This window comes from Acanthaster planci, linkage group LG05 (assembly GCF_054643075.1).
Source record: "Acanthaster planci isolate LZ-2023a linkage group LG05, COTS_SCS, whole genome shotgun sequence".
Taxonomy (NCBI): domain Eukaryota; kingdom Metazoa; phylum Echinodermata; class Asteroidea; order Valvatida; family Acanthasteridae; genus Acanthaster; species Acanthaster planci.
The window spans coordinates 20,576,418-20,590,130 of NC_141781.1; the positions used below are offsets into that span (position 1 = coordinate 20,576,418).

The window sequence follows — 13,713 nt, forward strand, 5'->3', positions numbered from 1 at the left end:
AAGTGATGATACACGTTACGACGTCGACCCCCTCCCCACGACGCTTACCTTGTCTCTTCAGTGGGGCTGCCACATGCCATCTTTATCCGCGGACTTTTGGTCCAATTGTCATTTGAATTTGTAAGTATCACAGCGTTTCAAAAGGTTTAACTAATCATCGTTATGTAGTGATGCACGCTGTGATGCTGTCGTATGAGTCAAATTTTTGCCGATACATGGTGTACACTCAGCTCCACTGCCCTTCAACAATTGTACCCCAAAGAGATTGTAATAATTATGGATATCGTCAATGATTCATCTACATTAAAAACACGCACGCACGCTTGGCCGGCGGGCAGAAGAATGCATGTGTGAGCGAAGGGGTTGTCCCTCGCCGCTGATGAACTGCACGACACCTCAGTTGTCGTGGCTCATGTACATAGAACACTAACTTTACATCTACTTAGCTAGACGGGGGAAGTCGCGTCTCTTGTAAAACATCCACCGGAGTGTAGCGTTTAACGCGGAAGACGCTAATCCAATTTAGACGGAGCAAAGCAAGCTGACACGAGCGAGGAGTGAAATTCACCCGCCTCTCCGAGGCCGGGTTGTCTCTGCCAGACATAATGCTGCTGGTTTTCTTCATTTTTTTTTCTTCTTGGTACTCGATATGTACGTCCTATTCATGGAAAACATCTTACAAGACAAAACCTCCTCCTTGCAAGTTTCAGGAAACACTAGGCTCGCACGTCAAGCTTTGCGTTTGAATTTCGCAATCTCGGCGTTGTTTGGTGAACCGATGGAAATGAACCGCAGGTTCTGGCAATTCGAAAACAAGGTTGGAGTTGAAAGTGAATGCAGGTCTGCATATTTGAATAGGCCTATGTGCTTATAATGGAGTTTTGTCAGCATGTTAACTCTTCGCGGCGGTGTTTGGTAGTTTTGTGTCAGTAATACGTATTTTACAAAAGAACGTTTGTGTACGTATTTAAGTTGATAGCAAAACATCAATTCTTTCATTTGGGTTGATGTCAAACATTCGAGTATCCACTCTTGTTGATTCTTGTCTGTGCTCTACAAAAGAGAGACTGTCGTTAAAAAAATCCTTTCGTGTAATGTGCATGTACGTTGTGAGTAAAATGGTGACTTTGAATCTTCATGTGAGACGGAAGAGGAACAACGTCACTGGGTGAGATCGTTGGGGCTCAGTTAACTTTTGTGAGAATCAATTGAATTAAGGTTACAGTAACCTCGTCCAAAGTGTGTTAAAAAGACTAAGAGGAATACAGAATAATGGTGTAACATACAGCTTGAGGTTCTCTGTTGCTCAGTTTCGCCCGTGCTTCATTGTAAGTGCACTTAGGCACAATTTGGAAGAAAGAGAAAATTTTATGTCATTTTTGTAATTTTGTTAAAGAAAAAAAACCCGCAAAGTGCAAAGTGGGTCATACAATTGCATTCAGTTTTGGACAATATAAAGAAGTGCATTTGACGGGGAAGTGCCGGGGGTGGGTGTGAGATTTCGATAACTTTGCCCCAATCACACATTCGCACAACAGTGTGGGGAACAAGGCTTTGGCAAGTAATTGCCAAGCCTAGGGGCGCCGTAATAATTAAGGCAATAAACTCGAAGTGCTTCTAACGAGGCCATTCGAGTATTGTCTCATTAACTCCTCTCCTACCATTCGCCCGCTTTTTTTTTCTTAACAAGTCCTGCACTTGTGGTCTGAACCCCGAACAGGTTTTATTGGTTGGGAAGTGGCCAAGCTGTTGCAGAAGTAACTAGCATTTGAGAGGGAAAAAAGTACAAAATGTATCTGGTGACGTATGATCTTTCTGGCCCTGTTGGTGTGTTACAATACGCAAACGAGGGTAGTTGGGGCTTAATTAAAGACCGCGTTTATGGCCTAGACCCAGCGAGCGCTCGGTCGCAGACCGTTGCAAGTTAATTTGTGTCTCTGTCGGGGCCGTTAAATTCCTGCGTTTGAGGTAACGACCTTATTTAACCACCTGCAAGGCGGCCCGCACTTTCCCACCCAGCGGAGAGGAAGGGGAAAATTTCTGGGCTCAGTCTTGGAGCGGAAGGAATGGGACTCGCTCGTGACGATTACTTTGGCTTATAGTTCATCGCGTTTCTTAAGACACCAGGTGCTGTGAATACATCAGCATCGGGTCTGGGTACCCAGTCATTTCCACTTTTGTAGCTTAGAATTGAAATTGTAAATCCTGTATTTTAACTAGATACTCCTTTTTTTAGAAACGTTGTGCCTACACATGTGGTCCAGGCCCTGTCGCGTGAAGATAGTCAATCGCGCAGCTGTGTGTGTCCAGCCAGAAGTTTTTTAGCAGCCTCAACGCAAGAAACCGGGTGGTTTGTTAGAGAGTGAAACCGCATTCATCACTTGTCTGCGTTATTGTGCGCGCAATTATTGTGGCCGTTCTGTGGCATGTAAGAAAGAAAACAATCCTCCGGGCACGGTTGGGCACAAACGCAAATGTGTCAGGTCGGTATTCTCAAAGTTCGTCTGCCCAAGAAGACCTCACCGGGTGCCATCTGTCCCTTCATCAACCTAGCTGGACCGATTTACCTTTATGGACTGATATATGTCCTTGTGAAGGCTGACAGTTTATACAACCTCGCACGCACAGGAACTCTAGAAACTCCGAGATGGCATGGAATATGGGGTCGTTGTCGGTGAGCTGTCCGCGCCACGGCAATTCGGCGTGACAGTCAACACTTGCCACGCCGAAGATGTTGGTTTTGGACACCGTGAATAAACAAGGGTCTCTCCGCTGGCAGGCTACCCCAGAGATATTTCGAAAGATTTTTCTTCGGCTGTCTTGGTTTCCCCCCTCGCGGTGTATTTTCAACTCGGAAGAAAATGTTGTTGATTTAGTGAATGCAAAGGACTTCCACTTTGTCGAAGTTGGATTTGCCGTCTCGGAGGGAAAAATGTAGTGCGTTTCTACACTGAGCTCTTTGGGTTAAGAAAATGGCACACCCGTAAAGAACGGCCTTCTGAAAACGTCTTTTTTTTCTTATTTCCAGTTAGTGGTGTCTGGCCTTGACTGAGTCAGTTAGCATTTGGGAAATTAGTTGACAAATTGGTTTTGGTATGAATCACTCTCCTAAAATAACCAATGTTTTTCATTTTTCTTCAGAAAAAAACCTGTACCGCAGTCACAATCTGACAAAAAAAAATCCTCTCTGTTGTCCAGAGAAAAATGGCCAAGAGATTGGGCCGGTTTCACCGCCGAGTACTTTCTTTTACATTTCGCACAGCAATCGAACACTGCTCTCCACTGTCGGTCCGGCCGCCAAAGGGACACCGCCATTTTAGCAGTATCCCCAACGTTTGTCACACAGAAGAATGCCTCAATTAGCCGGCCTCATTCATCAGCATGGGTACCCCTCACCGGCTCCACTCAGCAACTTGGAGGTGGTCAGCGTCTTTCCCTTGGAACTGGTCTCCAACAAAAAGGGCCCTGAAAAGCCGGTCTGTCAGCTTAACTTCTCTCAGAGCGGGTCAGGGTCCCCGTTAATGCCCGTCACCCTTTGTGCCCCTTCAGCTTCTGGCAGAGGGGAGATCTTCGGGGTGCTTTCGGCGGCGCAGCCAAAAAGGTATTCTGCAGTTATTATGTCGGAGGAGGACAGAAAAGGTTGGCTTTAGCTCTCCTCCCACATTGTGCCGAAATTAGCACAATGCCAATTGGGGTAGCGAAGCGGGAAATGACCGGACAAAGGGAAGACCGCAAGAGGCAACGCGGTGGGTGTTGCTCTTTCAACCTCCCTCCACAAAAGAGGGGTTTGGGTTTGGGCAGTGGATCCGAATTTGGCTGAAAGGACCAAGGCAGAACCACAACGGGCACAACCCTCAAAACAGCAGCAGTAGAGAGAGGAAGGGCACCTCTATGGACGCTGAGCCGGGTCGTCCTTATAGTGCTTCCTTGAGATTGAGTTTTATAAAGCAAGTTCCATATTTCATGATACTTACTAGCCGCGACTTAAACACCCCGTCAGCCCACAAAGACAGTTGCAACTTGACCAGGTGAATTGCCTACGCCGCGTTTAGTAGCCGCAGTTCGAGGCTGGCAATCGTCCCCCCCCCCCACCACCGTTATTGGTGATGCTCCCAAATTGGATGTGACACGATAACCCAGCAACCCGCTGAGTTCGGCACACGCCGCAATTAGTCTACCGGGCGGGATCTTTTTTGACAGAGTTTAGTGACTAGTGGGCTTGCTGCTCTGACTGGCAGACCGCCCTGTCGGGGCCACTCTCTTGGACCGGTCACCTAAAAAGAGCTGGCTTATCGCTCAAATCTCCCGTCCAAACACAGACCAGCCGCCTGTAGTGTACTTGTATAATCGGGGCTTTCGATTTGTGTCTTGTCATGCTCCGCCGTAAAGTTGGTCAAGGTTTCAGCACAGAAACACGCGTTGAGAATTTTTTTCCTGCTGTCGCCGGGGCAAAGATCTGTTTTCAGGAATATATTCACTGAGAGGATTTACTCTATGAAAAAAATGCATCGATCGAGATGACTGTTGTGCATTTCAGCTTCAATGCATTTTTCTCACCGATTCCATAAGCGGTTGGACTGTAACACTCATGCAGTTTGCTTGGACTTCTTGTTAGAAATGAGCTGTCAACATTTTTGTCCGGTGCCGGTTGTGGTATGGTGAGTTGTCATGCAGATGACAGCACAAACCTACACTATTTTCTTGGCTTATGAACTGTTCCTGCTTCCTTGATGTACGGTCGGGATGAAGTATTTTAACACATCCGAGATCTCCCCGGGGCCCACCCTCGCAGAGGGGTTGCCAAAATTTATAGAGGGCGCCCGCACACTTTTGAGGGCGTTTGATGTTATAAGTTGGACGGCCTCAGAAGTGACATCACCATCAATCTTACTATTTTCTTTACTTTTTGGAATGTACTTTGACCCTTTTCAGATATACTCATGCCGAAATTTGATTACAACAAAGACATATTGTATTATTTCAACCCAATGCTGAGAGATAATGTTCCACGATCATACCCTGACGATGACAGATTCAGTCTGGAAATGAAGCAGTCATTGAACAGATCAGGTTTTAAGCCCAGAGCTGCCAATAAACGACTTCAAAAAGCTGAAACCGTCTAGCCCCAACTATGTGCGATGTTTGTTGCTTTCTCCTGAAAAACATTCATCTAAGGGCAGTGCAGTGTGGAGTTTGAAAAAAAAACAACCGACTGATGTGGCTCAGAAGCTATGTGGGGCGATTGACGGGCACTGGTTACACCAAGAAGTGTCCGTGTTCCTTTGCATATGTTTTGATCATTTTTGTAACTGAGGGAGAATGAGCGAGCAGCGGGCACGGGGGTGAAGTCATCAGAGCGTAGCTCGCGCCATATGGTTTATCACAACTCGCTGTGCCGCTCCACGAGCAAACCCACGCATTAGCCGGGACGCTGAACTCGCCCACCGTAATTACATCTCCAGGGACGGGGGTTCTGTTCACACTTCCCTCGCCCCTCGTGGGACCTTGCCCCACCGGGCAAAAGAAAGGGAAGGGGAGAAGAAACAACATTGATGGACATGGCGTCCGTTGTCCGTCCCGCCGGTTGGTGGTGTGGGGGTTCGCCCGAAGCCCGGGACCGCGGCGCGTCAACGCGGCGACCCGCTGGGCCCAGAACTACTGCCGAAAGATTGAGTTGGACTGTGCTGAAAAGTTTGGAAACAAAGTTGCCGGTTTTCTGCGAAAGACTTCATCTACAAATTCCTACTAAGTTCCAGAATTTCCATGTATTATGTAGTTTTTATAAGATTTTTCGTGTCCGAAAAAATAAATGTGCTTTGCAATGATGTTCGTGTGCAACTGTATGCCCATATGATCCGACCTCATAGCCGCTAAGCAAACGGAATACCTTTTAACTAATACACCTACTGGTAATCAAAGCTCGTTCGCTGAAGTGTTCAGTGTTGAAATGCATGTTTTCCCTTCGAAAACCGAATGTGCTTAAAAGGTGGGGGTGAACACAAAACAACGAACAACTTAATTTTTGTCGGGGAAATGACCTTCTGATGTGACGGAGAAGTTTTGACTTGACTTGTGTTACCGTTAAAAGTCAGATCGAGCAAAGTGGTCTGCAAGCAGTATCCATAGGATAGTTTCTTGTGGCATTTTCAGAGTCAAACATGTGAAGTGGCCATTTGCTATTAACGCGAAATCACCTCTTAGATTCAAACAAAAGCAAAGTTTTCACTGACTCACGATTATAACATCAAGACATTTTCGCAGTTCAACTTGCCCCATGTACCAAACTGCCCATGTGGCTTAAGCTCGCAGGTCGGTCCTCTTTAGGAACCATCTTTCCTGTGATCGGACTTGTGATTCGCATTTGTTACGATATCATAGAGCAAGATACGAACGCAGCTCTCTTCTGGATCGGCGGTGCAATATGGTCCTTGTCATCCAGGAGAGAGCCTGGGTACGCGGTTCGGGTCACGACCAGGACCGGGTCCCCCAGGCCCCGAGGCCTTGAGGGATTTATGGGGTAGATCTTCGGGCGACCAGGGCCAGCGTGGTGGTTCAGCATGGGCGTCTGGGTTTCGTCCAAGCGTTTTGAAGCGGACGGAGTCGCTGTCTGGCTGGCGCCGGTGATTTCGGGCGTGAAGTTCATGCAGACGGGCTGGTTACTCTGATCCAGCGTAAATATTGGTGTCGTTAGTCGCTTCGTCTGCGTTGCTCCAGGTCTGTCCAGCACTACGAGCCCCCCAAATTGGGGAAAAGCTCTCTCCATGTATTCAATAAATCTGGTTGGCCTACTAAATATGACAGAAAATAGGGCTTGTCTTTGTGCTACCATCCGACAAAATTCCAACGAAAATCCAAATGTTTTCTCGAAACAGCGCTTGCCATTATACCAGATTGCCCCTCTATTTCTTTGACAAAAAAACAATCGAAGAACTACTTTTTTTTTTATTGTTAATGACACTTATTACTTCGGGTAGAAACAGCACCTAGATATGAGCCTTTCCGGGTGTCATGAGATCGTTTCCTCTTTCCTGAAGTAAAAAAGTGAATAAAACATCTCGAAAAACCGAGCTTTTGAAAGAGACATAAAAATAATCAGGATGTTATTCGCCCCATACTGTCAGATCCGCTGCGAAGGGATGCTCGGTTCTGAAAACCAACAGCAGTATCTTTAGCCAATGCAGTATGAGGCTTTGCATTGCGATATGTATACACAATAGGAAAACGCAGGCGTGTTGGAATTCTGTACAGACCACGGTGGTTCTCTGGCCTCGAACCACAATGGTGGGACCAGGAGCCACCCTTGTTAGGCCCACACGGAAGTACCATGGAGAACGATGCGTCAAAACGAAAATGCAAGGTTGTCTCACTTTGGGAAGGGATGTTGTTGCTTGGTGACAAGGCGCCATCTCTTGTCACCGTACAGAAGCCCCCCCCCCGTTTCAAATGATGTCAACCGTACCCTCGATAATCTCGATCTGGTTAATCTGGCCCTCGGGAAAACAAGTCAGCTGAAGAAGCATTGGCAAGATGGTCACCGGGGACTGAGCCATAACCCGCCTGCTGCTTATCTTCAGCATGAAAACTAAGCATCAACCAATGACCTTGGATCGGTGGCCATTTTGACTGGGCAGCGAATTTACCAAATGTCTGGGTTAAATACTACACAAGAAATGGCTGCAGTTCACTTTGCAACAAGGGATCTAGTTTCAGAAACAACATCGCATTCGCTCCACTACTTTATGGCACTGGCCGAGTACCATAAAAAGCGTTCACCTTTCCACCATCGGTACATTTTTGCATTTAACCTGCTTTATACGTGTTTTGTGGACACTCGGTGGGATAATCGAGGCTGCCACTGTCATCATAGAAATTATGGCCAGACGAACCACACTTTTTACTGGGCCAGACTCCTGGTGTGTTTCGCTTGAATGGATAGGTCCCCTTGGCAGAAATACCCCATCAACCAAACAGTACGTGTGTGATATCCATCCCTGAAAGCTAATCTATAATTGCTTACGAATATATACATGTATTCCAATTTCTTTTCTTATTTGCAAAATCAGGAATTTTGACAGGGCATTGCCTTACGTTTAAATAGGGTCTAGACGTGCATAAGTTCTACTTAAGCCAAATATCTTTGGCTGAAAGTGTCCCGTTTAACTTGCTTGTAAGAGTATTAGTGTAACTCGCAACAGTTGACGGCGTCGAAAGTGTGAAGCGAAATTTACGAAACTCAAATAAGGCAGGTATATCAGCCTCTATATTGTGAAAAGATGTTGAAATCGCAAGGAATTATTGTTTTCACTCCATAATTGACACATATTAATACGGACGTTTCATGATGGTGCGCCACCAAGAGTTTGCAGCACGTTGGCCAATCATAATGCGCGAAATATGTCGACCCTTTCCAAACGCACACTGGGTCGACAAATTTCGCGCATTGCAAATTCTTGGTGGCTCACTATTGTGAAACGGCCGTATTGTACACATTGTACTTTTCTTTTTTTCGGGATGGAAAAAGTAGTTCGTAGCCTTGATGATCTTAAAAAAAACCTGTAGTTCTGGGCAGAGAGAATAGTATGGTTTAAATGCTTTATCCCGTACCATAAACCTTCCGTATGTGAATAGATTTGGCGCCGCACAATTTTTCGAAGCTGTAGTCGCCGTTGTACGCGAAAACGGAGTTCAGTTTCTGAGAAAATCTTCCCTGTCCTTGACCAACTCCGGGTGCGTGTACTTGAAAGGCTTGGGGGGGGGGTTGGCCAGCGAGTCTCCCGAACGGAGCAGAAAGAGGATAAACTGATAAGGGAAGGATGGGCTTGCCTTGTGAGAAAGGCGAGGGGAAAAAAGGATGCAGTGAAGCGAGGGGAGAGATAACGTGCCTTGTTCGAGTGCTGCACGAGGCATTTGATCTTGCCGCTGATGCCGCGGAATGAACAATTCAAAGCATTAACGATAACGAGCAAAAGAAGTTATTAACGGTGAAGAAGTGCTTCGGTATGGCAAGCCTCAAACGGGCATCCGTGCCTTCCTGAATAGAATGCTTGAGCGCCGCACATGTACAAACGTATACGTGCATGTGTTTCCACGCTCGGCCTCGACCTTTGAAGAAAGAGAGAGAGAAGAAATCAGTTAGGCGCTATTCATGAGACGTGCAAGTGTAAAGGGTGAGCAAAACGTCTTTCAACTGTTAGACCTCTTTGAAGGCTACGAATCGCCATTATTCGTCACGGTTGAACGTTTGTTCATAAGAAAATCAAGACAGAAGCAACATTACTGAAGCTTATTGTAAATCTGTCTCGCGAGTATCATGATTTTAATTTTACCCTCGTCAACCCAACAACCATACCTCTAAGCCCACCCATTGACCTTTCCACCAAGGGGTTTGCTTCGTTAAGTCTTATCAATGCCACAACCCAATAATGGAGAGACCAATTTACTAAGCATATCACCAATTTTTTTTAATCCCGTGATGTCGGGCAGCCCCCTGTACGATCCCCACACTAGTATCTGAACGGACCTCAACTAACCGCCTAACTCTCACCGGCAAGATTTCCTCGCCAAGGCTAGCCTCAGCACCCATCAATGCATCCCATCAGCGAGCCGACTAATCTCATCCCTCAGACCACACATTCATTATACCTGTAGTCAACATACATGTACCAACCGGCGACACTGTCGGCTTCATTACTCACCTCAAACCTCAGTGGGCACCATGATGCTCCTTGCAAAAGACACTACAGACTAAGTGTACTACAGTGCTATACATATTTGCCTCATAAAACCTGTATGATAATTAACGGGTCCCATCTTCCTCAACTCAACAATCCTTACTATACTATTCTTATAAACCTCATCAAAGTCTCGTCGAAAATGCTCACATGAGCCTCATTGTACCCACGTCCCACACAAACTCCATCATCGTCCTCCGCACAATTGTGAACTGAGTGATTAAGGCTCATGATGATTTAACCTCATATCAAAGGCCTATCATTCAACTCCATTTCATAACAGACATCAACCGCATCATCATTGTTTTCATATTCCTTTGTAGTCTTCAAAAACCTCACCGAAACCCAAGCACACCGTTACACGTTCTTCGGCCGTCGGCTTGCCATCCCTATACACGCTTTTAAACAGTTTTTCACTCGTCCGTACGAATCTCGCAGACTGCATGCGAAATCCTCATAAAATTACCGTAAACCTCATCCGCCTTGATATCGCACTTACTGCCCCGAACCAGCCTCACTTTCTTTGCCATCGTATGCATATACACGGCCTTACCGTCTCCATGACTACTTTCAACCTCACGAAACACATGAACGCACGCTTGGTTCGTAAACCACACCTTTTTCATAGTTCATGACTAAAACACTTCATCTTTTCCAAAAGCCTCAAAAACTTGAAAGGTTCGCTGAAAGAAGTTTCTTACGTTTATGGCGTGCTTCAGCGTGTATCATACTTATGTTTTGGTAATCTACAGAATCATTGCATGACCCTCGCAAAATTGAAGACGATAAGCCAATTTCCATTGGGTCTTTAGTTGAGTCACCTCACCCAATCACAGATGAGTTTGTATTTTGTTACGATTGCCTGTTGTAATATTGCCTACGAAAAGAGGATACATGTAGACCACTTTCCAGCACTTTGATTTGCCTTTGCATCTTGGATACCAGCGTCGCGAGCAGGGTTTTGTAGCATATGTATCTGTAATTGGTTCCCTGACTCTATGTAGTGAGCTCATGCTAGAACTGCTGTCTGAGGTCAAAGTGTAAAAGGGGCAGTTGTCCGGTAGTCACCTCAGACCGAATCGTCGTAAAGCACTCATGGGGGGAGCAGCAGGGGTGAACGGAGGGCGATGACAACATTTACGCGCCGGCTCAAGTGCGCGTTTCATTACAATAACACTCCGTAAATTATGACCCTTAAATGTCAACCGCCTTAAAGACTGTTTGGGCAGTGCGGAAATAGAGTTGAAAATGTGCGGCGAGGAACGGGTTATGTGAGTTGTTCATGCTTGAAGCCTGAAGAGAGAACACATCGATGACAAACACTTTCCGATCTATTTGGGATGTTTTTTTGTTTGTTTTTTGTTGTTTTTTGGGGGGAGGGTTAAGAGAAAACTAATTAATGGTAGTTTTTCGCCCACGTTCGGAATTGATGCGCAAATTTCAGAACGGATGTTAAGAGGCATTGAAAAGTGAAAGACCACTGAGCAGTCATGTCATTCACTGTACAGGTCGAGTATTTTGGAGTTATGATAGGCATCCTGTGAAATCGCTTATCTGGAGACACACGTATGAGCGAAAGAAACCGGAATCACGGTGAGCCATTTGAGGAGAATTATTTTTTCTTGTGAATTTCCACATTTTCTCTTTATCTCACACCCTTGCTTTGTTCGTTTGTTGTTTCAGGTTCAAGTACAAATTTGCCTTCGAACAGTCAGCATTGATGTCCTGCAGTTAGCTTTTAAACCAAGTGTTTCTGCGTACAAGGAGGATGTCTGTCTCTCTGAAAATCTGGAAACATTTGGGAAGAACTCAGGAAGTAAGTCCTTTAAGTTCTTTACCGTATATAGTCTGGTCCACGAAAGTGAATTATGTCTCAAATTTACACAGTTCCACCTCCACATGAAAATTATAAAAGGAGGAGGGAAAAGTGAGATCTGGGGGAAAAAAGAACCGAGTCTGATCTCTATCACTGCTGGAATTCCGCTGTCAAATCGCGCCGCCGAGTCTGACCCCCGCGCTCTCGACAGGTCAAGCAAAAGGGAAGTCGTTGCCCGGTGTTTAGTTTTGGGGCTGGTAGTTAACGGGCGGTCGTTGGTCTGATGGGAAGGATGTGATGGATGGCGCTCATGAACTACCCGGCGCCCTACATTTTTAGGTAACCTGAAAAGAAAGATTTCTGATGACTGTGACCGTAGTAGGATTAGCACAGGTCTGTTCGGTGCGTTCGTAGAACAGAATTCCAACCAAGATCTTCCAAAAAAGAAATACTGAGCATTTTGACCCTCATTTTAAATAGCAGTTTACACGCACATATTCATCAAAGGTTGTAGGGAAACTGTTCCAAATTAAAGTTTTGAAGATGCACAAAATCCTTTCGATTCCTTCTGGTGATGGAAGAGAAGATACAGGCATTCAGCTACATTGATTGAGTGAAAATGAACAAACAGCAGCACAGACAAAAAGAGATTTTGGTATCGAATCAGCTACAAGGGTTAAACAAACACGATAAGACTCCACGAGAGGGCGCTGTTCGACACGGTGGCCCGTGTTACAAAGCATCTACTTTAAAAACCAGAGTCTCTACTGCCCCTTCAAAGTAAAAATGTGTCCCCCCCCCATAGAATCTTCTGGGTGAAGATTTGAATGCATGGGAGATACCTTGAAACGATATGTTGGGTCTACAACGTCAACCTGCACCGTATTACAACAGTCCTCGGCAAACAATATTTTAAAATGACGTTCTACCAGTTTTACAAAGTGTTCTTACCTTCTGCTTAACCTGTGTGTTTGGAAATAAGAAAATTCAAGATCAAAAAATATGTTGGACACAATAGTTAATAAGCTAGCAGGGTTGTTGGCCATCAGGGGGAATTTTTGGTGGATTTAATTGAGTCGAACATGCGCTGTAAGATCGCTCTGATCATGGCAGATAGGTGTCATCCGTTGCATAATAGGTTTATTCATAGTCCAGGAAGTTACACTGGCTGGTACAACGGAGAATAAGAACTGCGCGTTACGGTGGCTCATTTGTTCCATCAGCTATTAATTAAAAGTGATACAATGAGCAGGTGTTTTGCAGTTCTTCTCAGTTTCGTTTACCAGGATGATGAAACGTTTGTTTTCCCCGCTTTATTTTATAACTATTAATGTTGTATGATAATCTGTTTATGGTATGGTATTAGTAAGCTTTTATTATGTAGCTATCAGCCATATTGATTCTTAAATTTTGTATTTTTCTAAATGTTCTTTTTATGTGTGTAAAAAGGCCTAGGGGAATTTCCCTTTAATGGGGTAAAAAGTTATATTGGTATTGAATTGAACTGAATCGAAGTCATAAATCTAGAAAAATCATATCATCCGAATCCGTAGTAGAAATGTGAGACGTCCCATAGCACAGAAATTGCCTTTAAACATCGGTGTTTTTGAATGTTCTGCCGACAATGCACGGAGGTTTTGCAGGCATGATTTCATTCATTTGATCGTGTGGCCAGTACTGAATCATTTACGATATACTTGAGAAATCACCTCACAAGCGTGCCCTTTGTGTTTTTTGGCTGAGATTGGTTGGTCTGCGATTAATCCGTATTCGTTGGACAGTGATGTCCATTCCCCACTAGGATCCCGTTTTCACTTATGTCTCCTTCCCGTTTTATCGGTCCAGGGAGCAGAAACTTTGCCCATCTCGTATTCCCCTCCCAGCTTACTGTCCATGTTCGGTCCAATATTCACGGTGTATTAGTTCCCCAACTAATATCTCTAAAATGTTAGCTTCGTATACTGTTACTCCTGGAAAGCTATAGTTACACGCACACTGAGAAAAGAAGCTCAGCCCAAGAAAAGGAGCTCAGACTTGTTTGCTCGACAACCTAGAGGGGAATTAACTTGCCTCACAAACTTCCTGAAAGATGGAACCCTCCCAGGACGGTTCCGATGATCACCAAGCTACTTGGGTTGCCGTGGCGACAGCATCACCAGCCTTGCA

At 45.3% G+C, this 13,713-nt stretch overlaps 1 protein-coding gene across 2 annotated transcripts in view; it reads left to right on the forward strand.

Moving 5' to 3' along the window:
• LOC110984122 (uncharacterized) overlaps nucleotides 1–13,713 on the forward strand; it is a 62,351-nt gene that overhangs the window by 19,319 nt on the left and 29,319 nt on the right. For both annotated transcript variants that reach the window (XM_087137076.1, XM_087137077.1), the window contains exon 2: nucleotides 11,415–11,547. The gene's annotated coding sequence lies outside the window, so the exon portion shown is untranslated. The remainder of the gene's footprint in view (nucleotides 1–11,414; nucleotides 11,548–13,713) is intronic.